At 46.2% G+C, this 27,175-nt stretch overlaps 8 non-coding genes and 2 pseudogenes across 8 annotated transcripts; all 10 read left to right on the forward strand.

Moving 5' to 3' along the window:
- Positions 1-2,150: 2,150 nt before the first annotated feature.
- Positions 2,151-2,343, forward strand: LOC142500213 (U2 spliceosomal RNA). The gene has a single exon (XR_012802853.1). It is a non-coding gene; the product is annotated as a U2 spliceosomal RNA (small nuclear RNA).
- An 823-nt stretch (positions 2,344-3,166) lies between these two features.
- Positions 3,167-3,357, forward strand: LOC142500717 (U2 spliceosomal RNA). The gene has a single exon (XR_012803245.1). It is a non-coding gene; the product is annotated as a U2 spliceosomal RNA (small nuclear RNA).
- Positions 3,358-4,188: 831 nt separating this feature from the next.
- Positions 4,189-4,379, forward strand: LOC142500718 (U2 spliceosomal RNA). Its single transcript, XR_012803246.1, has one exon. It is a non-coding gene; the product is annotated as a U2 spliceosomal RNA (small nuclear RNA).
- A 3,292-nt stretch (positions 4,380-7,671) lies between these two features.
- LOC142500303 (U2 spliceosomal RNA) lies at positions 7,672-7,863 on the forward strand. The gene has a single exon (XR_012802898.1). It is a non-coding gene; the product is annotated as a U2 spliceosomal RNA (small nuclear RNA).
- Positions 7,864-14,015: 6,152 nt separating this feature from the next.
- LOC142500158 (U2 spliceosomal RNA) lies at positions 14,016-14,192 on the forward strand (annotated as a pseudogene).
- An 831-nt stretch (positions 14,193-15,023) lies between these two features.
- Positions 15,024-15,214, forward strand: LOC142500719 (U2 spliceosomal RNA). The gene has a single exon (XR_012803247.1). It is a non-coding gene; the product is annotated as a U2 spliceosomal RNA (small nuclear RNA).
- A 2,970-nt stretch (positions 15,215-18,184) lies between these two features.
- On the forward strand, positions 18,185-18,359 carry LOC142500055 (U2 spliceosomal RNA; annotated as a pseudogene).
- A 3,289-nt stretch (positions 18,360-21,648) lies between these two features.
- LOC142500796 (U2 spliceosomal RNA) lies at positions 21,649-21,831 on the forward strand. Its single transcript, XR_012803295.1, has one exon. It is a non-coding gene; the product is annotated as a U2 spliceosomal RNA (small nuclear RNA).
- Positions 21,832-24,920: 3,089 nt separating this feature from the next.
- LOC142500111 (U2 spliceosomal RNA) lies at positions 24,921-25,113 on the forward strand. Its single transcript, XR_012802812.1, has one exon. It is a non-coding gene; the product is annotated as a U2 spliceosomal RNA (small nuclear RNA).
- An 831-nt stretch (positions 25,114-25,944) lies between these two features.
- On the forward strand, positions 25,945-26,135 carry LOC142500720 (U2 spliceosomal RNA). Its single transcript, XR_012803248.1, has one exon. It is a non-coding gene; the product is annotated as a U2 spliceosomal RNA (small nuclear RNA).
- The last annotated feature ends 1,040 nt before the right edge of the window (positions 26,136-27,175 follow it).

The following is a 27,175-nucleotide window of genomic DNA, read 5'->3' on the forward strand; positions in this document are numbered from 1 at the left end:
GGTCTGAACCCAACCAATAGAATCGCCAGAAAATGGCAGAAGGTGATCGCCTGAGGAATACCATTCGTTTGCAAGTTGAAGAGGGACGCAGAGAAGAAATTGGATTGCAGTATGTTGTACAAGAAATTTTAATGAAGATGATGGAAATGGACTTTGTGAAAACATTGTTTTGCCTGCAAGACTTCCCAAGGATTGGAGTTTTTGATCTGACATTTACCAAGCAAGAGGATTGCCTGAACTACTATGAAAGATTTAAAGCAAAGTTGGATGATACCCTGATGAGAGGAATTCAAGTGATCCCCAGCTTTTCAATGGAAGAAAAACCACTGACTATCCATATGTATAACCCATATGCACGCACAGAGGATCTGCACTTATTTTTGCTGAGGTATTGCAGTGTGGCAAAAGGAGGCCAACAATTGACAAATCAATATGGCGTATACAACGGCAAAAGGCGCTTCTGGGTACGTTTCAGAGAAGATGCATCTGCTGTGGGAGGAGTGATGAGCCCGCCGGCGAATTTTACTATTGGAGGAAATAGGGGGTTCCTGTACTACCCTGGACAACCTACCTTTTGCAGAAATTGCCTACAATATGGACACGTCAGAGAGACATGTGACAAATCTGGACTGAATTGCAGGAACTGTGGGAAAAATGGACATTCGGCCTATAATTGTGAGTTACCCCGCCTTTGTGATTTGTGTGGGTCACCAGGACATTTGTCTCGTATGTGCACGAATAGAACGTATGCTCAAGCGGCAGGTGGCCGCTGGAGAGAGGGGCCACCAACACCAAAGGAGAGGACCGTGGTGCCGGAGACACAGGAGGAAAAAGAGTCGACAATACAGAGGGAGGACAGTGCGTTTACAAGAACAGAGGAGCCAAACAGGAGCACAGGCGCGCATAGTGTCACAGAGGTTGAGGAGACAAGCCAATCGGAGGAGGATGTTTCTGCGACGATTACGGAGATATACGAGGAAGGGATGAAGGAACAAAAAGAAGAGGAGGATCGTTTCCTAAACAGCTTGGCGCAGAACCCCAACAAAAGGAAAGAGAAGGACGTTAAGGCTGTGGAGGACTCAGAAGGGTTACAAGAAAGGGGAACACCCAAACATAAAGACATTGAACTGGAATCCAAACAAACTAAGCAAACAGATTGGGTAGTAGTAGGGGGAGGTAAACACCTAGTGCAAGGGGAGTTAGAAGACATGGATACAACAGAGAAAAGGAATGCAGTAAAGCGTAGGATGCAGCAAGAGGTAGAAGAGGGAAAATCAGGTAAGAAAGCACAGTCTTGGGTAGGGAAGTCAAATTTTTCGGTACTAGTACAGGAAGGAGAAACAGAGAGCGAGGGGGAAGAGCAGGACGATACTGAAGAAGAGGAGGATAGTCAGGAAGACGAAAAAAAGAGGGAGGGGAGCAGAGAAACAAAACTGATCAAAAGATGGGGAGATAAATATAGAAAAGCGAGAGATAAATTTTACAATGCAAGGAAAGCTTTGTTGGAAGCGAACACAGAACAAAGGAAGAAAAAGCTAGAGCATGTAGTACATGGAGTGGGAAAAGAGATAGAAGAGATGGAAAGAGTGTTGGAGAAAGAAACCAAAAATGAGGGGGTAAAGAAGAAAGAGGGAGGTAAGGAGGAAGTTAGCTTAGTCATAGAGAAATCGCTAGTACCCATTTTTCCTTTTAAAGTGGGTCTAACATTAGAGGGGAAAATAAAAGAGCTTAGAGAAAAGGTGGGAGACAAGGACATGGAGATTTGGAGCGTTAGTTTAGCAGGTCAAACGGAAGAGACAAGGGCGATAAAGCATATAGATACCTTGATTCTGTATAAGGAAACTCAGCCGCTCACGTATGCGGAACATAAAAGTAACATGTATGAGAAATATTGTAGTGGTACAAAACAAATTGGTTATCGTGCCGTGAAATAATGCGCCTTTCTAGACACGCTATGAAGAAGGTATACCCTGTAAAAGGAAAATGTCTTAAAGAAGAAAAATTGTTTTATGTACCAAGTCATGTTTGTAAATTTGGAAGTTTTATATGCAAAATTTGTATTGAAATGTTTTGGGGTTTTTGTAATGTCGGGGGTTTTTTATTTTTCGAAAAGTGACAAGATGTGGAAATTACGTGTCAAGAATAAATAAAGTATTTTTCAAAAAAAAAAAAAAAAAAAAAAAAAAAAAATCTGTTCTTATCAGTTTAATATCTGATACGTCCCCTATCTGGGGACCATATATTAAATGGATTTTTAGAACAGGGAGATGGAAGAAGAGCTTGCTCTGTCCACTCCACGCATTGACCTGGTATTGCAGTACCTCCAGGACCGGTGCACTTCCCTTTGGGGATATTTGGCTTGTATCAAAAAATAGAAACAAATCACTGTCTGACAGAAAAAAAACAAACATGCATTTTTGGCTCTTTCTTTTGCAAAGAAAGAAGAAGATGAAGAAATGACGACAAAATAAAGCCTCCTTCTTTTTGCTGTGTCTTGTTTGCTCTTTTGCGTGGCTTCTTACTTTCTTTTCTTTTCAGCTCCTCCTCGCATGGAGCAGGAGTGCCGCCTGCTGCCTAGCCTAATTCAGTCCGAACGAGCAGATGCCTAAGAAACTCCTGTTGAAGCTGTATCCAAATAGCCTGCATAGCAAACACTGCAGCAGCAAGCAGCAAGCAGCAAATGCCTTGACTTGCTGGCTTCTTGTCACAATGGCTGGCTGGCTGGCTGGCTGAAATGACCTGAACTGAAAAGCCCAGCCACTGGCTGCTTGCTTGCTGCCTGAGTTTCATGGCAGCCCAGACGAGTCGGCTAGCAGAGAAAAAGTGGGCGGTTCCTATGCAAATAAGCAGACGAAGCCTGGTGCCGGAAAAAGAACTGGAAGCATGTGCCTTTTTGGCTGTTTGCTGGCCTTGCGGGCCCCCCGGCAGTGTGTGCGGCTGCTTTTCTTTACTCCATACAAAGTCTTTGGCTTTTGCATCCGTCGTCGTCGTCGCCGCCGCTGCTGCATAGACTCCCCGGGGCTGTGTCGGGAGGAGCGGAGGGACTGGAGGCAGGCCTGCTGGGGGAGGAGGCGAGCGGGCAGCCAGCGGCTCCCTCTGCCCTTCTCCCTAAAGCGTAGCGCCCCCGGCCGTCGGGCGGCGCTCAGGCGGGGGCCCATTTCTGGTTATCGCTTCTCGGCCTTTTGGCTAAGATCAAGTGTAGTATCTGTTCTTATCAGTTTAATATCTGATACGTCCCCTATCTGGGGACCATATATTAAATGGATTTTTAGAACAGGGAGATGGAAGAAGAGCTTGCTCTGTCCACTCCACGCATTGACCTGGTATTGCAGTACCTCCAGGACCGGTGCACTTCCCTTTGGGGATATTTGGCTTGTATCAAAAAATAGAAACAAATCACTGTCTGACAGAAAAAAAACAAACATGCATTTTTGGCTCTTTCTTTTGCAAAGAAAGAAGAAGATGAAGAAATGACGACAAAATAAAGCCTCCTTCTTTTTGCTGTGTCTTGTTTGCTCTTTTGCGTGGCTTCTTACTTTCTTTTCTTTTCAGCTCCTCCTCGCATGGAGCAGGAGTGCCGCCTGCTGCCTAGCCTAATTCAGTCCGAACGAGCAGATGCCTAAGAAACTCCTGTTGAAGCTGTATCCAAATAGCCTGCATAGCAAACACTGCAGCAGCAAGCAGCAAGCAGCAAATGCCTTGACTTGCTGGCTTCTTGTCACAATGGCTGGCTGGCTGGCTGGCTGGCTGGCTAAAATGACCTGAACTGAAAAGCCCAGCCACTGGCTGCTTGCTTGCTGCCTGAGTTTCATGGCAGCCCAGACGAGTCGGCTAGCAGAGAAAAAGTGGGCGGTTCCTATGCAAATAAGCAGACGAAGCCTGGTGCCGGAAAAAGAACTGGAAGCATGTGCCTTTTTGGCTGTTTGCTGGCCTTGCGGGCCCCCCGGCAGTGTGTGCGGCTGCTTTTCTTTACTCCATACAAAGTCTTTGGCTTTTGCATCCGTCGTCGTCGTCGCCGCCGCTGCTGCATAGACTCCCCGGGGCTGTGTCGGGAGGAGCGGAGGGACTGGAGGCAGGCCTGCTGGGGGAGGAGGCGAGCGGGCAGCCAGCGGCTCCCTCTGCCCTTCTCCCTAAAGCGTAGCGCCCCCGGCCGTCGGGCGGCGCTCAGGCGGGGGCCCATTTCTGGTTATCGCTTCTCGGCCTTTTGGCTAAGATCAAGTGTAGTATCTGTTCTTATCAGTTTAATATCTGATACGTCCCCTATCTGGGGACCATATATTAAATGGATTTTTAGAACAGGGAGATGGAAGAAGAGCTTGCTCTGTCCACTCCACGCATTGACCTGGTATTGCAGTACCTCCAGGACCGGTGCACTTCCCTTTGGGGATATTTGGCTTGTATCAAAAAATAGAAACAAATCACTGTCTGACAGAAAAAAAACAAACATGCATTTTTGGCTCTTTCTTTTGCAAAGAAAGAAGAAGATGAAGAAATGACGACAAAATAAAGCCTCCTTCTTTTTGCTGTGTCTTGTTTGCTCTTTTGCGTGGCTTCTTACTTTCTTTTCTTTTCAGCTCCTCCTCGCATGGAGCAGGAGTGCCGCCTGCTGCCTAGCCTAATTCAGTCCGAACGAGCAGATGCCTAAGAAACTCCTGTTGAAGCTGTATCCAAATAGCCTGCATAGCAAACACTGCAGCAGCAAGCAGCAAGCAGCAAATGCCTTGACTTGCTGGCTTCTTGTCACAATGGCTGGCTGGCTGGCTGGCTGGCTGGCTAAAATGACCTGAACTGAAAAGCCCAGCCACTGGCTGCTTGCTTGCTGCCTGAGTTTCATGGCAGCCCAGACGAGTCGGCTAGCAGAGAAAAAGTGGGCGGTTCCTATGCAAATAAGCAGACGAAGCCTGGTGCCGGAAAAAGAACTGGAAGCATGTGCCTTTTTGGCTGTTTGCTGGCCTTGCGGGCCCCCCGGCAGTGTGTGCGGCTGCTTTTCTTTACTCCATACAAAGTCTTTGGCTTTTGCATCCGTCGTCGTCGTCGCCGCCGCTGCTGCATAGACTCCCCGGGGCTGTGTCGGGAGGAGCGGAGGGACTGGAGGCAGGCCTGCTGGGGGAGGAGGCGAGCGGGCAGCCAGCGGCTCCCTCTGCCCTTCTCCCTAAAGCGTAGCGCCCCCGGCCGTCGGGCGGCGCTCAGGCGGGGGCCCATTTCTGGTTATCGCTTCTCGGCCTTTTGGCTCAGATCATTGTGTCTGAGTCAGGGGCTTAGCTGGGACTGTGTCACCTTGGCCTTGCGGCATCGGCTCGAAAGAGTCTTAAGCCACATGCTGCTTTTGGGGTGACACGCTATCCCGAGCTGATTCGGAGGGCGATCCAAAAGACAAGATGGCGTCTTGGGCGCATTTAAAGAACACTATCCGTTTTGCTGTGGACGAGGAAGAGAGAGGACGGATTTCGCTGCAGTTTATCGTGGTGGAGGTGCTCCGGAAGATTGGCGTGGAAGCAGAGGAGATCTATTGCCTGCAAGATTTCCAGCGACAAGGCACTTTCGATGTGACCTTTTACCAGGAAGGAAATTGCCTGGACTGTTTTGAGAAACTGAAGGAGCTGATGGGAGATCCCAGCATGCGGGGGATAAAGATATATCCTAGCTTTCGGATGGACGAACGGCCTGTAACGGTCCACATGTACAACCCGTATGTGCCGAAAGAGGAAATCCAGATGTTTCTAAAACGGTATTGTACATCGGTGAGAGGCGGAGAAGTACTGCAGAATTCGTTTCGGATCTTTAATGGGAAGAGAAGGTTCTGGGTCCGCTTTATGCCAGACCCTACTGGTACAGGAGGAGTCAGAAACCCCCCTTCAAGCTTCAGCATAGGGGGGAATCGAGGTTTTCTGTTTTTTCCAGGACAACCTTTGTATTGTCGGAACTGCCTACAGTACGGGCATACCAGAGAGAACTGTAAAAGAACAGGTCAAGTGTGCCGCAATTGTGGAAAAGAAGGACACACAGCAAATAAATGTGAGGTGCCCAGGAGATGTGATCTGTGTGGGGAGGGTGGACACTTGGCAAGACAATGCTCCAGGATAAAAAGCTATGCTCAGGCTACGAGTCCTGAACTGGGGAGAGACGAACAGGAGAGTGAGATAGAGACTGATCCTAGACTGACGGAGATTTACCTGGAGCACTTGGAAGAGAGAGATGCCCGGGAAAAAAAAGAGGAAGATTCTTTTCTTGACTCTGTTGCTCAAAGTTTTGGTGGGGAAAAGAAGGAAGGAGGAGACTTTGATCAGGCGGTGGATAAGGGTGGGAAAGCAGGGTCTGTGAGTAAGCCTACCCCAAGCTGGGGGGAAAGTATGGATTTTCATGATGCACAGGGGGGGGAGGAAAAGTCTTGTGGAGAACAGGAGGAGGAAATGGAGGTCACAGTTGGGGAAAAGAAGCCTCAAAAACGTAAAAATCATCAGGAAGTAGACAGCATAGAAGTGAAGGATGTCCAAGGGGAGGAGAACAGAGAGGGGCCTAGGGAGAAAGTAGAGAGGGTAGGGAAGATAGGGAAGGAACAGATAAGAGAAGTATTAAAGCAGAGTGCATTAGAGGAGAAAATGGGGGAATTTCACAGTGCAGTAGGGGAGGTAGATTTCTGGGTTGGAATTTTTAGGAAGCAACATAAGGGGAGTACAGATCAGCAAATAATAAAGAGATTAGATGAAGTAATGCATCAAAGGAAAAACATCACAAAAGAGAAATATGAGGAAATGAAAAAAGAGCAGATACAGTTGGTGGAGATAAAAGAGGGTAGAGTAGTCCCTAAGGGAAAAGAGGAAGGAAAGATAGTCTTTGAGCTGGAAGACGTTAGTGAGGAGGAAGTACAAAATCTAGTGAGCTCTACAGAGGTGACAGTGATAGAAGAAACCCCGGAAAGTATCATGCCAGACAAAAAGGAGAAAGAGTATAGCGATTTTGAGGAGTATCCTAGTATTTCGGCAACCCAAACACCGGGAACAGCACTATCAAGAAATAAGAGTAGTGGGAGTGATTGGGGACCGATCTCCTCGTCAGAAAGTGAAGGGGGAGGAAAGGAAACAAGTATGCCAGAACGGAAAGTGGGGGGGACAAGTAGGAGTGAGAGTGAAGGAGGAGCAGTATCAACGGTGGAGAGTGAGGACGGTGGATCACAAAAGAGAGGTAGTAAGAGTGAGAGTTCATCCTCTCAAAAAAAAAATCAGGGAAGTGGTCAAATACAGGGAAAAGGAAAAGTTCAGAGGGAAATAAGCAGAACTAGTAAAGAAGAAGATATGGCAAAGGAAGCAGCTGAAAGGGAAAGAATCTATGTGGAGAAGAAAAAAGCAAGAGCGAAAGAACACGAGATAAACAATAGACTAGAACTCCAAAGACTTTTACTAGTGTGGGATAATGCAGAAGAGAAATCAGATTTAGAAATAATAGAGAAAAATATACAATCAATTGAAGCAGGTTTAAAAATAAAACCAGGGTCCTCAATTAGTACTCGGAAAAAAAGAGATGTATAGAAATGTTTAAAATTTGAATGGTTTAGAACATAAAATGATAGAGTTTACGTTGATATGTTTTCTATTGTAGAAGAAATATATTCCAAAATGTTATATATGTTCTTGAAAAGTTTTAAATGTTGTAAAATAAATTATGCACAAATAAACAACTAAAAAAAAAAAAAAAAAAAAAAAAAAAAAAAAATCTGTTCTTATCAGTTTAATATCTGATACGTCCCCTATCTGGGGACCATATATTAAATGGATTTTTAGAACAGGGAGATGGAAGAAGAGCTTGCTCTGTCCACTCCACGCATTGACCTGGTATTGCAGTACCTCCAGGACCGGTGCACTTCCCTTTGGGGATATTTGGCTTGTATCAAAAAATAGAAACAAATCACTGTCTGACAGAAAAAAAACAAACATGCATTTTTGGCTCTTTCTTTTGCAAAGAAAGAAGAAGATGAAGAAATGACGACAAAATAAAGCCTCCTTCTTTTTGCTGTGTCTTGTTTGCTCTTTTGCGTGGCTTCTTACTTTCTTTTCTTTTCAGCTCCTCCTCGCATGGAGCAGGAGTGCCGCCTGCTGCCTAGCCTAATTCAGTCCGAACGAGCAGATGCCTAAGAAACTCCTGTTGAAGCTGTATCCAAATAGCCTGCATAGCAAACACTGCAGCAGCAAGCAGCAAGCAGCAAATGCCTTGACTTGCTGGCTTCTTGTCACAATGGCTGGCTGGCTGGCTGGCTGGCTGGCTAAAATGACCTGAACTGAAAAGCCCAGCCACTGGCTGCTTGCTTGCTGCCTGAGTTTCATGGCAGCCCAGACGAGTCGGCTAGCAGAGAAAAAGTGGGCGGTTCCTATGCAAATAAGCAGACGAAGCCTGGTGCCGGAAAAAGAACTGGAAGCATGTGCCTTTTTGGCTGTTTGCTGGCCTTGCGGGCCCCCCGGCAGTGTGTGCGGCTGCTTTTCTTTACTCCATACAAAGTCTTTGGCTTTTGCATCCGTCGTCGTCGTCGCCGCCGCTGCTGCATAGACTCCCCGGGGCTGTGTCGGGAGGAGCGGAGGGACTGGAGGCAGGCCTGCTGGGGGAGGAGGCGAGCGGGCAGCCAGCGGCTCCCTCTGCCCTTCTCCCTAAAGCGTAGCGCCCCCGGCCGTCGGGCGGCGCTCAGGCGGGGGCCCATTTCTGGTTATCGCTTCTCGGCCTTTTGGCTGCGATCATCTTGGTCGTGGTCGGAGGGCCAAACAGAGTGAGGGCCGGCGCCTCTGCCTTGTGGGATCGCCCGAAAGGGCTTAACCCACTTGCAGCTATTGGGGTGCCGCACCGGAGCTCGGAGAACGATGTCGGAGAGGAGGTGTATGCGGGACACGGTCCGCGTTTTTGTTGCTGCAGAGGAGAGGAACAGAGTTACTTTGGACTTTGTGATGGAGGAAATCATCTTGAAAACCAGTGTAATATTGGAGGACATCCTATGCGTGCAAGATTTTCAACGTCAAGGGATTTACGACATCACTTGCTATATGACAGGTCAGTGCTGGAACCTTTACGAAGAAACAAGGAAAAGACTTGGGGAAGAGAGCATGAGAGGTATCGAGCTAATCCCTAATTTCCAACTGGAAGAGAAACCTCTGACTGTGCACATGTTTAACCCACGGGTGAACGGAGAGGACATTGATGTTTTCTTGAAACGGTATTGTAGAGTGGTGAGGGGAGGAGAACAGATGAGGAATAAGTACGGGATCTATAATGGTAAACGGAAATACTGGGTTGCCTTTAGACCAGACCCGTCCAATATAGGGGGTGTGATGCACCCTCCGGCCAACTTCAGCCTGGGGGGAAATCGTGGATTCTTATTTTTCCCAGGCCAAGCGCAATTTTGTCGGAATTGTTGGACATATGGACATATGAAAGAGACCTGTCATATATCAGGCATGCATTGCCGGAATTGTGGTGAGCGTGGACATTATGCAGGAAACTGCAAGAAAAACCGTAAATGTGACTTGTGTGGGGATGAGAATCACATGGCCAGAAATTGCCCTAAGCGGCCATCATCCCATGAGGCGAGAATGAAGAGAAAAGAAGAAGAAGATGAAGAAGCCCGAATGGCGAGAGAGAGGGAGAGGGAGGAAGATACGACAGAGACAGCTGAACCTCTACAGTGCGATGTCCTGGGGGTAGATGCCCAATGGACAGCAGAAATGGAGGAGGAGGATGGGGGTGTGTCCCATGTGTCTGAGACTCCCTCAGAAAGGGGTGAACAAAGTAACCAAGAAGGAGAAGCTTCCCAAGAATCAATTGGGATACCGAAGGAACTCAGACCAGAGCAAGAGGAAGAAATGGAGGAAGGAGGAACACCTAAAAGGATGGAGGAAGAAGAGGAAGAGGAAGAGGAAGAAGGAGAAGGCGTTTATGCGCAACAAAAAAAGAGGAGAAAAACAGATAAAATTAAAAGGAAAGTGGAGGTGCAAGAGCCGGTTGGGCAACCATCTAGGTACCAAGTCTTGGATGGACTGGAAGAAGACCTACCCACAACCTCTACTGCGGCCATAGTGGGGACATTCAGTAGTCCAGGGTCATTGGGAGAGGACTATGCTTGCTCAGACCCTGTGTCACCGTGTGAGGTATCCTGTGTAGTGGGGTTTGACGAAGAAAATTTGATGGAGACTACGGGGATGAATAAAACGGGGAAGGATGAAAGCCCGTGAGTACAAGAACTTTTTTGGGGAAAAATGACTTTTGTAATCACCACACTAAATGTGAGGAGCATTAAAGCTCCTGCAAGGAGAGCAGTGATTTTAGACTTTGTGGCAAAAACAAAAAGCGACATCACATGCATTCAAGAGTGTGGGATAGCAGACTCACCAAAAAAGGAGGAGTGGGAATTTGGGGAAGCCGTTTGGTCGGGGTGTTATGAAAATAGAAATGCAGGGGTGGGCATATTGTTTGGGAAAAAGGAATTTGTTGTGCTTAAAACAACAATAATTGAACCTGGGAGGTTAATTTGTGTTATGTTTAGGTGGCGGGGGGTGAAGTTTCGAATTTTTAATATATATGCATCACCGTGCAATAATCAGAGGGAGGAATTGTTTGAGAGACTTCAAATGTTTTTGCCAGGACGGGAACCCACAATAGTTGTGGGGGATTTCAATTGTGTGCTAGAGAAAGAAGACAGAGTAGGAGGGGCAGAGAAACAGAGACCAGACGGGACATGTACTTTGTTAAAAAATATAATAAAGGACTATGGGTTAAGGGATGCAAGTAAAATATGGGGGAAAACCCCAAGAGATTTTACATGGTATAGTGACAAAGGGGATGTTAAATCTAGAATAGATTTTGTCTTTTTATCTAAAGGGATGAATGTGATAGAGTGGAAGGTGACCAAAGTAGCGTTCTCGGACCATGTATGCATTAGGTGTAGAGTGGATGTGGAAGGAATAGAAGAGTATGGAAAGGGGTACTGGAAGTTAAATGTGACATTGATGGAGGATGTGAAAATTAGAGAGCAGTATGAAAGGTTGTATGCAAGGATGAAAGACAGGATAAATGAATTTAGGGATGTGGTTGAGTGGTGGGAGTGGTTCAAAAAAGAAACGAAGAAATTCTTTATTAAGAAGGGTAGTGAGAAAGCGAGGGCTGGAGAAGAAGAGCTTGAAGTAGCGTTGCTGAGACGACAGTTTTTGTATAAATTAAAAAAACTAGGGTGGGATGTGGAGGAGGAAATAGAAAAAGGAAAGAAAGAGCTAAGGAAAATAATAGAGAATAAAGGTAAAAAAATTATAAATGCGGCGAGAGTGGAAGAAATAGAAAAAGATGAAAAATGCACACCGTATTTTTTTAAAAGAGTCTTTTCGGAAAAAGCGGTAATGAGTTCGGTTTTAGATAAGGATGGAATTAATACACATGGAACAGGGAAAATACTGAGGGAAGTTGAAGAATATTATAAAGTATTATTTGAAGAGAAGAATAGGGATAAGGGAATAGAAAAGGGGCTATTGGAAAAAATTCAGTGTAAGTTGGATAGTGAAGAACAGTGTTTTTTGGGAAGGGAGGTAAGTGCAATAGAAGTTGAAGAAGGGGTAAGGAGTGGAAAAAAACGAAAGACACCAGGGAGTGATGGACTACCCTACGAATTCTATTGTGAGTTCTGGGAGTTAGTGGGGCCTGAGCTCGTGGAAGTATGTAAAGAAGTGTGGAGGACAGGGAAAACACCGGAGTCTTTTCAGGAGGGGATAATTACCCTAATTTATAAGAAAGGGGACAAAAGAGATTTAAAGAACTGGAGGCCAATTACGCTCCTGAATGTTGATTACAAAATAATAGCTAAAATTGTAATGATAAGACTAAGAAGTGTAATAGGGAAGATAGTGGAAGAGGACCAGGTCTGTGCAGTACCAGGTAGGCAGATTACAGAGAACCTAATTTTAATTAGAGATCTAATTTGGTATTGTAATGAGAGGCAACAGGGGGTAGTGGTAGCCAACATAGATTTTGAAAAGGCCTATGACAGGCTGTCGCATAGCTTCCTCTTTAAAGTGTTGGAAAAACTTGGAATCCCAGATGGGCTAACGAAACAAATAAGAGGTTTGTACAAGGGAGTTTTCAGCAAGGTACTGGTGAATGGTTTTTTAACTGATAAAATATCGATAAAATCTGGTGTAAGACAAGGGTGCCCGTTGTCCCCCATTGTTTTTATTTGTGCAATTGAACCATTATTAAGTGAGATTAGGGGTGATAAGGTGATCAGAGGAGTGGAAATCCCAGGGAGTGGAGGTAGGAGTGTGAAAGTCCTAGGTTACATGGATGATGTTACATTAATATGCACATCACAGGTAGCAATTAAAAGAGCTAAATTTCATGTAGAAATGTTCTGTCAAGCCTCTGGGTTTAAAGTAAACTGGGACAAGAGCAGTTGTAAGGCTTTTGGTCCCTGGAGGGAGCTGGAAGAGTGTGGAATCCCAGTGGAAAAACAGCACTTAAAAATTTTGGGAGTATGGTTTGGCGAAGATTTAAAAGGCGAGGAGAATTGGGAAAGTATTGGTGAAAAGATAACAAAAAAAATTCAGTTTTGGTCTTTTAGGAGGCTATCAATAGAGGGGAAGGTTTTAATTACGAAAGCCGTATTGATACCTATTTTGTTATATTTGGGGATGGTGTTCCCCCCAACAGATAAATGGTTAAAAAAAGTAACAAGATTCTTATTTGTGTTTTTTTGGGGATCAGAAAAAGAAAAACTGAAAAGACAGATCTTATACAAGGAAAAGAAGAAAGGGGGAAAAGACTTCCCTAACGTGGAAGTAAACATGGAGGCGAAATATGCACAATTTTGTTTTATGTTAGTAAAAAACAAGGATAATAAGGCAGCATGTCTGTGCAGGTATGCAGCTGGGAGTATGCTAAGAAAATTAGGTTGGAGTAGAGTAGATCTTAGAAAACCTGTGTGTTTTACAACCCCGGAGAGTTATGGGAGGATAAAAAAATTTATGAGGAAATTTGATTTAGAAAAGATTGATAAAAGTTGTTGGGGAGATTATAGAAAAATAAAGAAAATAATAAGCAATAAAGAGGGTATTGAGATCATTGAAGGATTAAATGAGAAGCAGACTGTAGAGGTGTGGGAGAATGTGTGTCAAAAAGACCTAACAAACAATCAGAAGGACTTGGCGTGGATGTCGGTACACAAATGCTTGCCAGTTAGGTTTTTTCAGAAAAGAAGAAATCTAGCAAGAACTGAGGTTTGCCCAAGGGATGGATGTGGAGGTTCTGAAAATGTTGTACATTTATTTTGGAACTGTTATTTTGTTAGAAATGTGTGGAGATGTTTGGGGAGAATTATTAAGGAGGTGACGGGGATAAAAAAACTAGAGTATGAAATGATGATGTATGGGTTATGTGAAGGGAGTAGGAAGAAAGTGAGTGGGTTATGGAAGATAGTTAATTGTGTGAAAGAAGTGATGTGGGAGGTACGAAATGTGTTGATATATAGACAAGAAGTGATTGGAGTAAATATGTGTGTGAGGATGATATTAGGGAAAATGTTTATGTGTTTTTTGCTTGATACAAAAAGGTGGGGAAAAGAGGAAGGAGAAGATCTCTGGAAGACAGGAATGTGGAGTAGATTAATCGTAAAGATGTAAAGGTTTTAAGGGAAAAAACAAAAAGAAAGGTTCATATGCTTTTACACTAAGGCAGAGAATATGGATGGTAGTTTGTTTAGATAAAGTAAGTGTGAAGACACTATGTGTATTGATTTGGGGCCTTAGTGTGGAGTATCGGAGAGTAGAGGTGGGCCGATGCTCCACTTCACAGCATGTGCTGTGGAGTAAAAGCATATGGGAGCTTAAGAGAAAGGATATTGTAAATGTATAATATCGGTTTTGTGTTTCATTATGGATAATAGAAGGATGTATAGGTAAATATTTACTATGTGTTGAAATGTTATGGGTTCCTGTAATGTAGGGGTGGTTTTTTTCTTTTCGAAAAGTATATGCTGTATTATAAAAACTGTTCAATAAAAACCTTTAAAAAGAAAAAAAAAATCTGTTCTTATCAGTTTAATATCTGATACGTCCCCTATCTGGGGACCATATATTAAATGGATTTTTAGAACAGGGAGATGGAAGAAGAGCTTGCTCTGTCCACTCCACGCATTGACCTGGTATTGCAGTACCTCCAGGACCGGTGCACTTCCCTTTGGGGATATTTGGCTTGTATCAAAAAATAGAAACAAATCACTGTCTGACAGAAAAAAAACAAACATGCATTTTTGGCTCTTTCTTTTGCAAAGAAAGAAGAAGATGAAGAAATGACGACAAAATAAAGCCTCCTTCTTTTTGCTGTGTCTTGTTTGCTCTTTTGCGTGGCTTCTTACTTTCTTTTCTTTTCAGCTCCTCCTCGCATGGAGCAGGAGTGCCGCCTGCTGCCTAGCCTAATTCAGTCCGAACGAGCAGATGCCTAAGAAACTCCTGTTGAAGCTGTATCCAAATAGCCTGCATAGCAAACACTGCAGCAGCAAGCAGCAAGCAGCAAATGCCTTGACTTGCTGGCTTCTTGTCACAATGGCTGGCTGGCTGGCTGGCTGGCTGGCTAAAATGACCTGAACTGAAAAGCCCAGCCACTGGCTGCTTGCTTGCTGCCTGAGTTTCATGGCAGCCCAGACGAGTCGGCTAGCAGAGAAAAAGTGGGCGGTTCCTATGCAAATAAGCAGACGAAGCCTGGTGCCGGAAAAAGAACTGGAAGCATGTGCCTTTTTGGCTGTTTGCTGGCCTTGCGGGCCCCCCGGCAGTGTGTGCGGCTGCTTTTCTTTACTCCATACAAAGTCTTTGGCTTTTGCATCCGTCGTCGTCGTCGCCGCCGCTGCTGCATAGACTCCCCGGGGCTGTGTCGGGAGGAGCGGAGGGACTGGAGGCAGGCCTGCTGGGGGAGGAGGCGAGCGGGCAGCCAGCGGCTCCCTCTGCCCTTCTCCCTAAAGCGTAGCGCCCCCGGCCGTCGGGCGGCGCTCAGGCGGGGGCCCATTTCTGGTTATCGCTTCTCGGCCTTTTGGCTAAGATCAAGTGTAGTATCTGTTCTTATCAGTTTAATATCTGATACGTCCCCTATCTGGGGACCATATATTAAATGGATTTTTAGAACAGGGAGATGGAAGAAGAGCTTGCTCTGTCCACTCCACGCATTGACCTGGTATTGCAGTACCTCCAGGACCGGTGCACTTCCCTTTGGGGATATTTGGCTTGTATCAAAAAATAGAAACAAATCACTGTCTGACAGAAAAAAAACAAACATGCATTTTTGGCTCTTTCTTTTGCAAAGAAAGAAGAAGATGAAGAAATGACGACAAAATAAAGCCTCCTTCTTTTTGCTGTGTCTTGTTTGCTCTTTTGCGTGGCTTCTTACTTTCTTTTCTTTTCAGCTCCTCCTCGCATGGAGCAGGAGTGCCGCCTGCTGCCTAGCCTAATTCAGTCCGAACGAGCAGATGCCTAAGAAACTCCTGTTGAAGCTGTATCCAAATAGCCTGCATAGCAAACACTGCAGCAGCAAGCAGCAAGCAGCAAATGCCTTGACTTGCTGGCTTCTTGTCACAATGGCTGGCTGGCTGGCTGGCTGGCTGGCTAAAATGACCTGAACTGAAAAGCCCAGCCACTGGCTGCTTGCTTGCTGCCTGAGTTTCATGGCAGCCCAGACGAGTCGGCTAGCAGAGAAAAAGTGGGCGGTTCCTATGCAAATAAGCAGACGAAGCCTGGTGCCGGAAAAAGAACTGGAAGCATGTGCCTTTTTGGCTGTTTGCTGGCCTTGCGGGCCCCCCGGCAGTGTGTGCGGCTGCTTTTCTTTACTCCATACAAAGTCTTTGGCTTTTGCATCCGTCGTCGTCGTCGCCGCCGCTGCTGCATAGACTCCCCGGGGCTGTGTCGGGAGGAGCGGAGGGACTGGAGGCAGGCCTGCTGGGGGAGGAGGCGAGCGGGCAGCCAGCGGCTCCCTCTGCCCTTCTCCCTAAAGCGTAGCGCCCCCGGCCGTCGGGCGGCGCTCAGGCGGGGGCCCATTTCTGGTTATCGCTTCTCGGCCTTTTGGCTCAGATCAAGTGTCTGGGCTGAGAGGTTGCGCTGAGTCTGTGACTCCTTGGCCTTGGGTCATCGCTTCCTGGGGAGCTTAAGACCCATGCTGCTATGAGGGAGTCACGCTAACTCGAGCACGGGAGGCGATCAGGAGAGAGAGAAGGAGAGGGGCCGGCGCCTTGGCCTTGAGGGATCGTTCCCCAGGAACTAAACCCTCATGCTGCTATAGGGGCGCCGCACCTGATCCTGGACGGCCGGACAGATGGAGAAGAGAGAGATGGAGAGCGAGTCCTGTGAGAGGAACACCATCAGGTTCCTGGTGGCAGAGACGGAGAGACGGCGAGTGAGACTCTGCAGCATTGTGGAGGTCATCCTGAGAGACATGCTGGAGGTGAACGGCGCAGATGTCTACTGCCTGCAGGCGTTCCAGCGGCAGGGCTGTTATGAGGTGTCTTTTGCAGAAGAAGAGGAGTGCGTCAAGACTTACAAGAAATGTAAGGAGCGAGCAAGCGACCTGAGAAGGATGGGAATCCGTGCAGTGCCTAGCTTTTTGCTAGAGGAGCGACCGTTGATTATGCACGTTTTTAACCCTTTTGTGGAAGAAGAGGAAATCGAGGCCTTTTTGAAAAGGTTTTGCTCAGTGGTGGAGGGGGGAGAGAAAAGAAAGAACCGATACGGAATTTTTAACGGTGAAAGACTGTATAGAGTACGGTTCAGACGAAGTCCGGAGAGTGAAGGGGGAGTGTTACACCCCCCGGCTAAGTTTTGTTTCGGGACAAATAAGGGCGTCCTAAGGTACCCAGGCCAGCCTTTTGGAATTATTTGTCATAACTGCCAAGAGAGAGGACATATTGCGGCAAAATGTAGTGTACCAAGAAGATGTACGGTCTGTGGAGAGTTTGGACATTTGGCACGGTTTTGCCAGAGAAGGACTTATGCACCAGCGGCAAGAGAGACGGGGTTAAAAAAGGCATATGTAGTACCTGTTTCTTTAGACAGCGTTTTGGTGGGGGACAAGCACTGTGATGTATATTTTGAAGATGTTAATGTGCAGGAGGTGGAAAGTGAGACTGAGGATGGTGTACAAGATAGGGGAGAGGAGGAGAGAGAGGACAGGGGACAGGAGTATAGTGAGGAAGATAGGGAAGGAGATAGTGTGGGAAAGAAGGAACGTGTTTGCCAGAGAGAACAGAGTCAGCAAAAAATAGAGAAGGATTCTTTAGGTGTGGGTGTAGAAAAAGATGAAGGGAAAGGGGACAGTGTGGGGGAGGAAGAAATCAGTGTTCAGGAAGGGAAGGGGGACAGTATAGAGGAGGAGGAGGATTATACAGAGAGTGGTTTTTGGATCAGGCACTGTAATGTATATAAAGAAGATGTCAGTGTGCAGGAGGTGGAAAGTGAGACGGATAGCAGGGGGGAGCAGGAGGAGGAAAGTGAGTCTGAAGGAAGTGGACAGGGAAGTGAGGAAAAGGAGAAGGATAGGGGTCAGGAAGGTGAGATGACAGAAATAGAAGAAAATGAGATGGGTTCGGGGGAGGAGGAGATTGATTTAAGGGAAGAGGAAGAGGATGTTTGTTTTTTGGAGGAGGGTGGGGAAAAGAGTGATAGGGAGGGGATGTCTTTTGAGGAAAAAGTGGAGGAAATAAGAAAGGTTTTTCAGTACGGAGCAGAATATGCAGAATTGTGGGCTAAGATTTGCAGTGGGAAACAATTAAGAGAAGCTGTGCTGGATTTATATAGAATGTGGTTAAAAAGGGTGGATGTATATCCTGCTCTGGAGTGTGGGGTGACAGAAACAGAAGAAGTGGACCTAGAAGGAAAATAGGATGTTAAAGAATATTGGAAATGTCTGAAGTGTGAAATACGAGTGCTTTATAAATGCATAGTAGAGAAAGGTTTCTTTTTTGTTTGATAAATTGAAATATTATGAAATTTAAAATTTTTGAGTTTTTGTAATTAAAAGTATACTAAATGTGAAAGGTCTGAAATAGAAAGGGATATATGTGGAATTATGAAATGTAGGTTTTGTTTTGTAGAAATATTATTGTGTATATATGCTAATGTAATATATACTGTTTTTTGTTATTTTTCGAAAAGTGAAAAAATTGTGAAACTTTATCTTTATGTTTGAATAAAAAACTTTGGAAAACAAAAAAATCTGTTCTTATCAGTTTAATATCTGATACGTCCCCTATCTGGGGACCATATATTAAATGGATTTTTAGAACAGGGAGATGGAAGAAGAGCTTGCTCTGTCCACTCCACGCATTGACCTGGTATTGCAGTACCTCCAGGACCGGTGCACTTCCCTTTGGGGATATTTGGCTTGTATCAAAAAATAGAAACAAATCACTGTCTGACAGAAAAAAAACAAACATGCATTTTTGGCTCTTTCTTTTGCAAAGAAAGAAGAAGATGAAGAAATGACGACAAAATAAAGCCTCCTTCTTTTTGCTGTGTCTTGTTTGCTCTTTTGCGTGGCTTCTTACTTTCTTTTCTTTTCAGCTCCTCCTCGCATGGAGCAGGAGTGCCGCCTGCTGCCTAGCCTAATTCAGTCCGAACGAGCAGATGCCTAAGAAACTCCTGTTGAAGCTGTATCCAAATAGCCTGCATAGCAAACACTGCAGCAGCAAGCAGCAAGCAGCAAATGCCTTGACTTGCTGGCTTCTTGTCACAATGGCTGGCTGGCTGGCTGGCTGGCTGGCTAAAATGACCTGAACTGAAAAGCCCAGCCACTGGCTGCTTGCTTGCTGCCTGAGTTTCATGGCAGCCCAGACGAGTCGGCTAGCAGAGAAAAAGTGGGCGGTTCCTATGCAAATAAGCAGACGAAGCCTGGTGCCGGAAAAAGAACTGGAAGCATGTGCCTTTTTGGCTGTTTGCTGGCCTTGCGGGCCCCCCGGCAGTGTGTGCGGCTGCTTTTCTTTACTCCATACAAAGTCTTTGGCTTTTGCATCCGTCGTCGTCGTCGCCGCCGCTGCTGCATAGACTCCCCGGGGCTGTGTCGGGAGGAGCGGAGGGACTGGAGGCAGGCCTGCTGGGGGAGGAGGCGAGCGGGCAGCCAGCGGCTCCCTCTGCCCTTCTCCCTAAAGCGTAGCGCCCCCGGCCGTCGGGCGGCGCTCAGGCGGGGGCCCATTTCTGGTTATCGCTTCTCGGCCTTTTGGCTAAGATCCAGTGTAGTGTCTGACTTGTTAGACACTATAACAGAAGCGTCGGCTGTGAAAACGGCTGCTGGGATGAATTTCTGAGCAGATTTTGACAAAAAAGCTGTAATATTCAGCAGTACTTTAGTTCTGCTCATTTGCATGAGGACGTAGTACCGGTTTCAACCAATAGAGGTCACACTAAGTGTAGTGTGATACCACGGTTAACCAATAGATGGCGCAGTAACTGGAGAGTGTGATATCACTGTCAACCAATAGATGGCGCAGTAACTGGAGAGTGTGATATCACTGTCAACCAATAGAGGTCTCACTACGTGTAGTGAGATATCCAATGTGTCTTTGTGGGTCTGAACCCAACCAATAGAATCGCCAGAAAATGGCAGAAGGTGATCGCCTGAGGAATACCATTCGTTTGCAAGTTGAAGAGGGACGCAGAGAAGAAATTGGATTGCAGTATGTTGTACAAGAAATTTTAATGAAGATGATGGAAATGGACTTTGTGAAAACTTTGTTTTGCCTGCAAGACTTCCCAAGGATTGGAGTTTTTGATCTGACATTTACCAAGCAAGAGGATTGCCTGAACAACTATGAAAGATTTAAAGCAAAGTTGGATGATACCCTGATGAGAGGAATTCAAGTGATCCCCAGCTTTTCAATGGAAGAAAAACCACTGACTATCCATATGTATAACCCATATGCACGCACAGAGGATCTGCACTTATTTTTGCTGAGGTATTGCAGTGTGGCAAAAGGAGGCCAACAATTGACAAATCAATATGGCGTATACAACGGCAAAAGGCGCTTCTGGGTACGTTTCAGAGAAGATGCATCTGCTGTGGGAGGAGTGATGAGCCCGCCGGCGAATTTTACTATTGGAGGAAATAGGGGGTTCCTGTACTACCCTGGACAACCTACCTTTTGCAGAAATTGCCTACAATATGGACACGTCAGAGAGACATGTGACAAATCTGGACTGAATTGCAGGAACTGTGGGAAAAATGGACATTCGGCCTATAATTGTGAGTTACCCCGCCTTTGTGATTTGTGTGGGTCACCAGGACATTTGTCTCGTATGTGCACGAATAGAACGTATGCTCAAGCGGCAGGTGGCCGCTGGAGAGAGGGGCCACCAACACCAAAGGAGAGGACCGTGGTGCCGGAGACACAGGAGGAAAAAGAGTCGACAATACAGAGGGAGGACAGTGCGTTTACAAGAACAGAGGAGCCAAACAGGAGCACAGGCGCGCATAGTGTCACAGAGGTTGAGGAGACAAGCCAATCGGAGGAGGACGTTTCTGCGACGATTACGGAGATATACGAGGAAGGGATGAAGGAACAAAAGGAAGAGGAGGATCGTTTCCTAAACAGCTTGGCGCAGAACCCCAACAAAAGGAAAGAGAAGGACGTTAAGGCTGTGGAGGACTCAGAAGGGTTACAAGAAAGGGGAACACCCAAACATAAAGACATTGAACTGGAATCCAAACAAACTAAGCAAACAGATTGGGTAGTAGTAGGGGGAGGTAAACACCTAGTGCAAGGGGAGTTAGAAGACATGGATACAACAGAGAAAAGGAATGCAGTAAAGCGTAGGATGCAGCAAGAGGTAGAAGAGGGAAAATCAGGTAAGAAAGCACAGTCTTGGGTAGGGAAGTCAAATTTTTCGGTACTAGTACAGGAAGGAGAAACAGAGAGCGAGGGGGAAGAGCAGGACGATACTGAAGAAGAGGAGGATAGCCAGGAAGACGAAAAAAAGAGGGAGGGGAGCAGAGAAACAAAACTGATCAAAAGATGGGGAGATAAATATAGAAAAGCGAGAGATAAATTTTACAATGCAAGGAAAGCTTTGTTGGAAGCGAACACAGAACAAAGGAAGAAAAAGCTAGAGCATGTAGTACATGGAGTGGGAAAAGAGATAGAAGAGATGGAAAGAGTGTTGGAGAAAGAAACCAAAAATGAGGGGGTAAAGAAGAAAGAGGGAGGTAAGGAGGAAGTTAGCTTAGTCATAGAGAAATCGCTAGTACCCATTTTTCCTTTTAAAGTGGGTCTAACATTAGAGGGGAAAGTAAAAGAGCTTAGAGAAAAGGTGGGAGACAAGGACATGGAGATTTGGAGCGTTAGTTTAGCAGGTCAAACGGAAGAGACAAGGGCGATAAAGCATATAGATACCTTGATTCTGTATAAGGAAACTCAGCCGCACACGTATGCGGAACATAAAAGTAACATGTATGAGAAATATTGTAGTGGTACAAAACAAATTGGTTATCGTGCCGTGAAATAATGCGCCTTTCTAGACACGCTATGAAGAAGGTATACCCTGTAAAAGGAAAATGTCTTAAAGAAGAAAAATTGTTTTATGTACCAAGTCATGTTTGTAAACTTGGAAGTTTTATATGCAAAATTTGTATTGAAATGTTTTGGGGTTTTTGTAATGTCGGGGGTTTTTTATTTTTCGAAAAAAAAAAAAAAAATCTGTTCTTATCAGTTTAATATCTGATACGTCCCCTATCTGGGGACCATATATTAAATGGATTTTTAGAACAGGGAGATGGAAGAAGAGCTTGCTCTGTCCACTCCACGCATTGACCTGGTATTGCAGTACCTCCAGGACCGGTGCACTTCCCTTTGGGGATATTTGGCTTGTATCAAAAAATAGAAACAAATCACTGTCTGACAGAAAAAAAACAAACATGCATTTTTGGCTCTTTCTTTTGCAAAGAAAGAAGAAGATGAAGAAATGACGACAAAATAAAGCCTCCTTCTTTTTGCTGTGTCTTGTTTGCTCTTTTGCGTGGCTTCTTACTTTCTTTTCTTTTCAGCTCCTCCTCGCATGGAGCAGGAGTGCCGCCTGCTGCCTAGCCTAATTCAGTCCGAACGAGCAGATGCCTAAGAAACTCCTGTTGAAGCTGTATCCAAATAGCCTGCATAGCAAACACTGCAGCAGCAAGCAGCAAGCAGCAAATGCCTTGACTTGCTGGCTTCTTGTCACAATGGCTGGCTGGCTGGCTGGCTGGCTGGCTAAAATGACCTGAACTGAAAAGCCCAGCCACTGGCTGCTTGCTTGCTGCCTGAGTTTCATGGCAGCCCAGACGAGTCGGCTAGCAGAGAAAAAGTGGGCGGTTCCTATGCAAATAAGCAGACGAAGCCTGGTGCCGGAAAAAGAACTGGAAGCATGTGCCTTTTTGGCTGTTTGCTGGCCTTGCGGGCCCCCCGGCAGTGTGTGCGGCTGCTTTTCTTTACTCCATACAAAGTCTTTGGCTTTTGCATCCGTCGTCGTCGTCGCCGCCGCTGCTGCATAGACTCCCCGGGGCTGTGTCGGGAGGAGCGGAGGGACTGGAGGCAGGCCTGCTGGGGGAGGAGGCGAGCGGGCAGCCAGCGGCTCCCTCTGCCCTTCTCCCTAAAGCGTAGCGCCCCCGGCCGTCGGGCGGCGCTCAGGCGGGGGCCCATTTCTGGTTATCGCTTCTCGGCCTTTTGGCTCAGATCAAGTGTCTGGGCTGAGAGGTTGCGCTGAGTCTGTGACTCCTTGGCCTTGGGTCATCGCTTCCTGGGGAGCTTAAGACCCATGCTGCTATGAGGGAGTCACGCTAACTCGAGCACGGGAGGCGATCAGGAGAGAGAGAAGGAGAGGGGCCGGCGCCTTGGCCTTGAGGGATCGTTCCCCAGGAACTAAACCCTCATGCTGCTTTAGGGGCGCCGCACCTAATCCTGGACGGCCGGTTTTGACGGATTGACGGAAGATGAGGAAGATGGAGAGTGAGACCTGCATAAAGAATACCATCAGGTTTCTGGTGGCAGAGTCGGAGAGATGGCGTGTGAGACTCAGCGTCATCGTGGAGGATGTCTTGAGGGCGATGCTGGAGGTGAACATCGTGGAGGTCGTCTGCCTGCAGGCGTTCCAGCGCCAGGGCTATTACGACGTATCATTTATTGAAGAAGAGGAATGTGCAAGAGCTTACGTGAGATGTAAGGAGAGAGTAAGCGACTTGAAGAGGATGGGTATCCGAGCTGTACCGAGCTTTTTGCTAGGAGAATGCACCATGATGGTACATGTTTTCAATGCTTTTGTGAAGGAAGAAGAAATTGAGACTTTTTTGAGAAGTTTTTGTTATGTGGTGGGTGGTGGTGTGAAAAGGAAAAACTCATACGGAATATTCAATGGAGAGAGATCGTATAGAGTACGTTTCAGACTAAATGAGGGGAGTACAGGGGGCGTGATGCACCCCCCTGCCAGTTTTTGTTTCGGGACTAACAAGGGCTTCCTGAGGTATCCAGGGCAGCCTTTGGGAGTGATATGCCGCAATTGTGCGAGGGAAGGACATATTGTAGCAGAATGTAGAGTGCCGAAGAGATGTTTTATTTGTGGAATTACTGGACATTTGGCGCATCAGTGCCAGGAAAGAACCTGTGTGCAAAGGACAAAAAAGACTGAGTTAAATCCGAGGAGTCAGACAAAGAAAGATTTGGATTTGGGGGGTGGGGATGTTTTGGAGGAGGAACAGTGTCAGCAAAGGGAGAAGAAGGGGGATAGGGGAAGACAGTTTAGTGATGTAGACGAAGAAGATAAAGGAAAGGGGGACAGTATGGATGAAGGGAAGGGTGACAGTATGGGGGAGGAGGAAATTAGTGTGCAGAAGGTAGAAAGTGAGTCTGAGAGTAGTGGACAGGATAGTGGGGAGGAGAAGGAGGATAGTAGTAATGAGTATAGGGCAGAGGAAGAGGAAGAGAGTGTGTTGGAGGAGGAGGAGGAGGAGGAAGAAAGTGTGTCTGGGGAGGAAATGGAAGGTAGTGACGAAGGGAATGGGGAGGAAAAGTTAGAGTTCTGGGAGCAAAATGATTGGAGAAGCAAGTTAGACCCATTGGGACCTGTTGTGGAATCAGAAGATACGAGGCCTTTTAAGGAGAAACTGAAAAAAATGATAGAAATGTTTCAAAAGGAAATAGAGGATGCTGAAGCATGGGTTAAGGCTCATCAGGGGATAGGAAGAGGAGAAGATAAAGTAAGAGAAGTTCTAGGTGATTTATTTCTAGCTTGGCGTGCAAAATCTAAGAGGAAGGATAGAGAGGTTTAAAGGGAAAAGATGGGGTTTTGTTTAAAATAATGGAAGGGAAAATTGCATATATGGAATGAAACGGTTGTTATGGAATTTGAAGTTTTTTTGGATTAGTGGGGTATGGAAAAGTAGAGAAAAATGGGAATGTGTTGTGAAGTAACAAAATGTAATAGTGTTATTTGTTTGTTTGGAAATTATGAAAAATGTAATATATATGGGATGGTTTGGAAAAACTAAAGAGGAGGAATGTGGGAAATTTTAGTAATGTTAAGAAATAAGCAGAGAAAATAAGCAAAAGTAAAGAAAGGAGGTTTAATAAAGAAGTAGAGGTATGATATTATGTAAAGAAATTAAGAAGAAAAAGGAAAAGAAAATGTAATGAAAGAATATAAAAATAATATGTGATGGAAAAGTAGAAGGAAAGTGGGATGAGTAGAATGTATTTCTTGGGAAAGTAAGGGTAAAAATAGAAATATAAATGAAATAGAAAGGATGTAATGGGTTCGGTAAATATATGGGAGAAGTTTTTGGAAATTAGAATGTATTTTGAATTTTCATGTATGAAGTAATTGAGAATTTCTTTTGGAAAGTTATGAAAGAAATAATTTTTATTATATAATTTTTGTTCAAAAAGAAAATGTAAAACAAAAATGTCAAATTGTATATTTTTCAAATATGCAAATAAAAAAAAAAAAAAAAAAATCTGTTCTTATCAGTTTAATATCTGATACGTCCCCTATCTGGGGACCATATATTAAATGGATTTTTAGAACAGGGAGATGGAAGAAGAGCTTGCTCTGTCCACTCCACGCATTGACCTGGTATTGCAGTACCTCCAGGACCGGTGCACTTCCCTTTGGGGATATTTGGCTTGTATCAAAAAATAGAAACAAATCACTGTCTGACAGAAAAAAAACAAACATGCATTTTTGGCTCTTTCTTTTGCAAAGAAAGAAGAAGATGAAGAAATGACGACAAAATAAAGCCTCCTTCTTTTTGCTGTGTCTTGTTTGCTCTTTTGCGTGGCTTCTTACTTTCTTTTCTTTTCAGCTCCTCCTCGCATGGAGCAGGAGTGCCGCCTGCTGCCTAGCCTAATTCAGTCCGAACGAGCAGATGCCTAAGAAACTCCTGTTGAAGCTGTATCCAAATAGCCTGCATAGCAAACACTGCAGCAGCAAGCAGCAAGCAGCAAATGCCTTGACTTGCTGGCTTCTTGTCACAATGGCTGGCTGGCTGGCTGGCTGGCTGGCTAAAATGACCTGAACTGAAAAGCCCAGCCACTGGCTGCTTGCTTGCTGCCTGAGTTTCATGGCAGCCCAGACGAGTCGGCTAGCAGAGAAAAAGTGGGCGGTTCCTATGCAAATAAGCAGACGAAGCCTGGTGCCGGAAAAAGAACTGGAAGCATGTGCCTTTTTGGCTGTTTGCTGGCCTTGCGGGCCCCCCGGCAGTGTGTGCGGCTGCTTTTCTTTACTCCATACAAAGTCTTTGGCTTTTGCATCCGTCGTCGTCGTCGCCGCCGCTGCTGCATAGACTCCCCGGGGCTGTGTCGGGAGGAGCGGAGGGACTGGAGGCAGGCCTGCTGGGGGAGGAGGCGAGCGGGCAGCCAGCGGCTCCCTCTGCCCTTCTCCCTAAAGCGTAGCGCCCCCGGCCGTCGGGCGGCGCTCAGGCGGGGGCCCATTTCTGGTTATCGCTTCTCGGCCTTTTGGCTAAGATCAAGTGTAGTATCTGTTCTTATCAGTTTAATATCTGATACGTCCCCTATCTGGGGACCATATATTAAATGGATTTTTAGAACAGGGAGATGGAAGAAGAGCTTGCTCTGTCCACTCCACGCATTGACCTGGTATTGCAGTACCTCCAGGACCGGTGCACTTCCCTTTGGGGATATTTGGCTTGTATCAAAAAATAGAAACAAATCACTGTCTGACAGAAAAAAAACAAACATGCATTTTTGGCTCTTTCTTTTGCAAAGAAAGAAGAAGATGAAGAAATGACGACAAAATAAAGCCTCCTTCTTTTTGCTGTGTCTTGTTTGCTCTTTTGCGTGGCTTCTTACTTTCTTTTCTTTTCAGCTCCTCCTCGCATGGAGCAGGAGTGCCGCCTGCTGCCTAGCCTAATTCAGTCCGAACGAGCAGATGCCTAAGAAACTCCTGTTGAAGCTGTATCCAAATAGCCTGCATAGCAAACACTGCAGCAGCAAGCAGCAAGCAGCAAATGCCTTGACTTGCTGGCTTCTTGTCACAATGGCTGGCTGGCTGGCTGGCTGGCTGGCTAAAATGACCTGAACTGAAAAGCCCAGCCACTGGCTGCTTGCTTGCTGCCTGAGTTTCATGGCAGCCCAGACGAGTCGGCTAGCAGAGAAAAAGTGGGCGGTTCCTATGCAAATAAGCAGACGAAGCCTGGTGCCGGAAAAAGAACTGGAAGCATGTGCCTTTTTGGCTGTTTGCTGGCCTTGCGGGCCCCCCGGCAGTGTGTGCGGCTGCTTTTCTTTACTCCATACAAAGTCTTTGGCTTTTGCATCCGTCGTCGTCGTCGCCGCCGCTGCTGCATAGACTCCCCGGGGCTGTGTCGGGAGGAGCGGAGGGACTGGAGGCAGGCCTGCTGGGGGAGGAGGCGAGCGGGCAGCCAGCGGCTCCCTCTGCCCTTCTCCCTAAAGCGTAGCGCCCCCGGCCGTCGGGCGGCGCTCAGGCGGGGGCCCATTTCTGGTTATCGCTTCTCGGCCTTTTGGCTAAGACCAAGTGTCTGAAACCAGAAGGCCAGCAGAGACTGTGGTCCCTTTGCCTTCCAGCATCGACCCCTTTTGGGGCCTTAAGCTGGCATGCTGCCATAAGGGGACTGCGCCATCTCTTGCTATCCTAGAAGGCGACAATGGCGAATGCGTACGCTGAGGTACGCCAGAGAAACACCGTCCGTATCC

Source organism: Ascaphus truei, chromosome 7, assembly GCF_040206685.1.
Source record: "Ascaphus truei isolate aAscTru1 chromosome 7, aAscTru1.hap1, whole genome shotgun sequence".
NCBI lineage: Eukaryota > Metazoa > Chordata > Amphibia > Anura > Ascaphidae > Ascaphus > Ascaphus truei.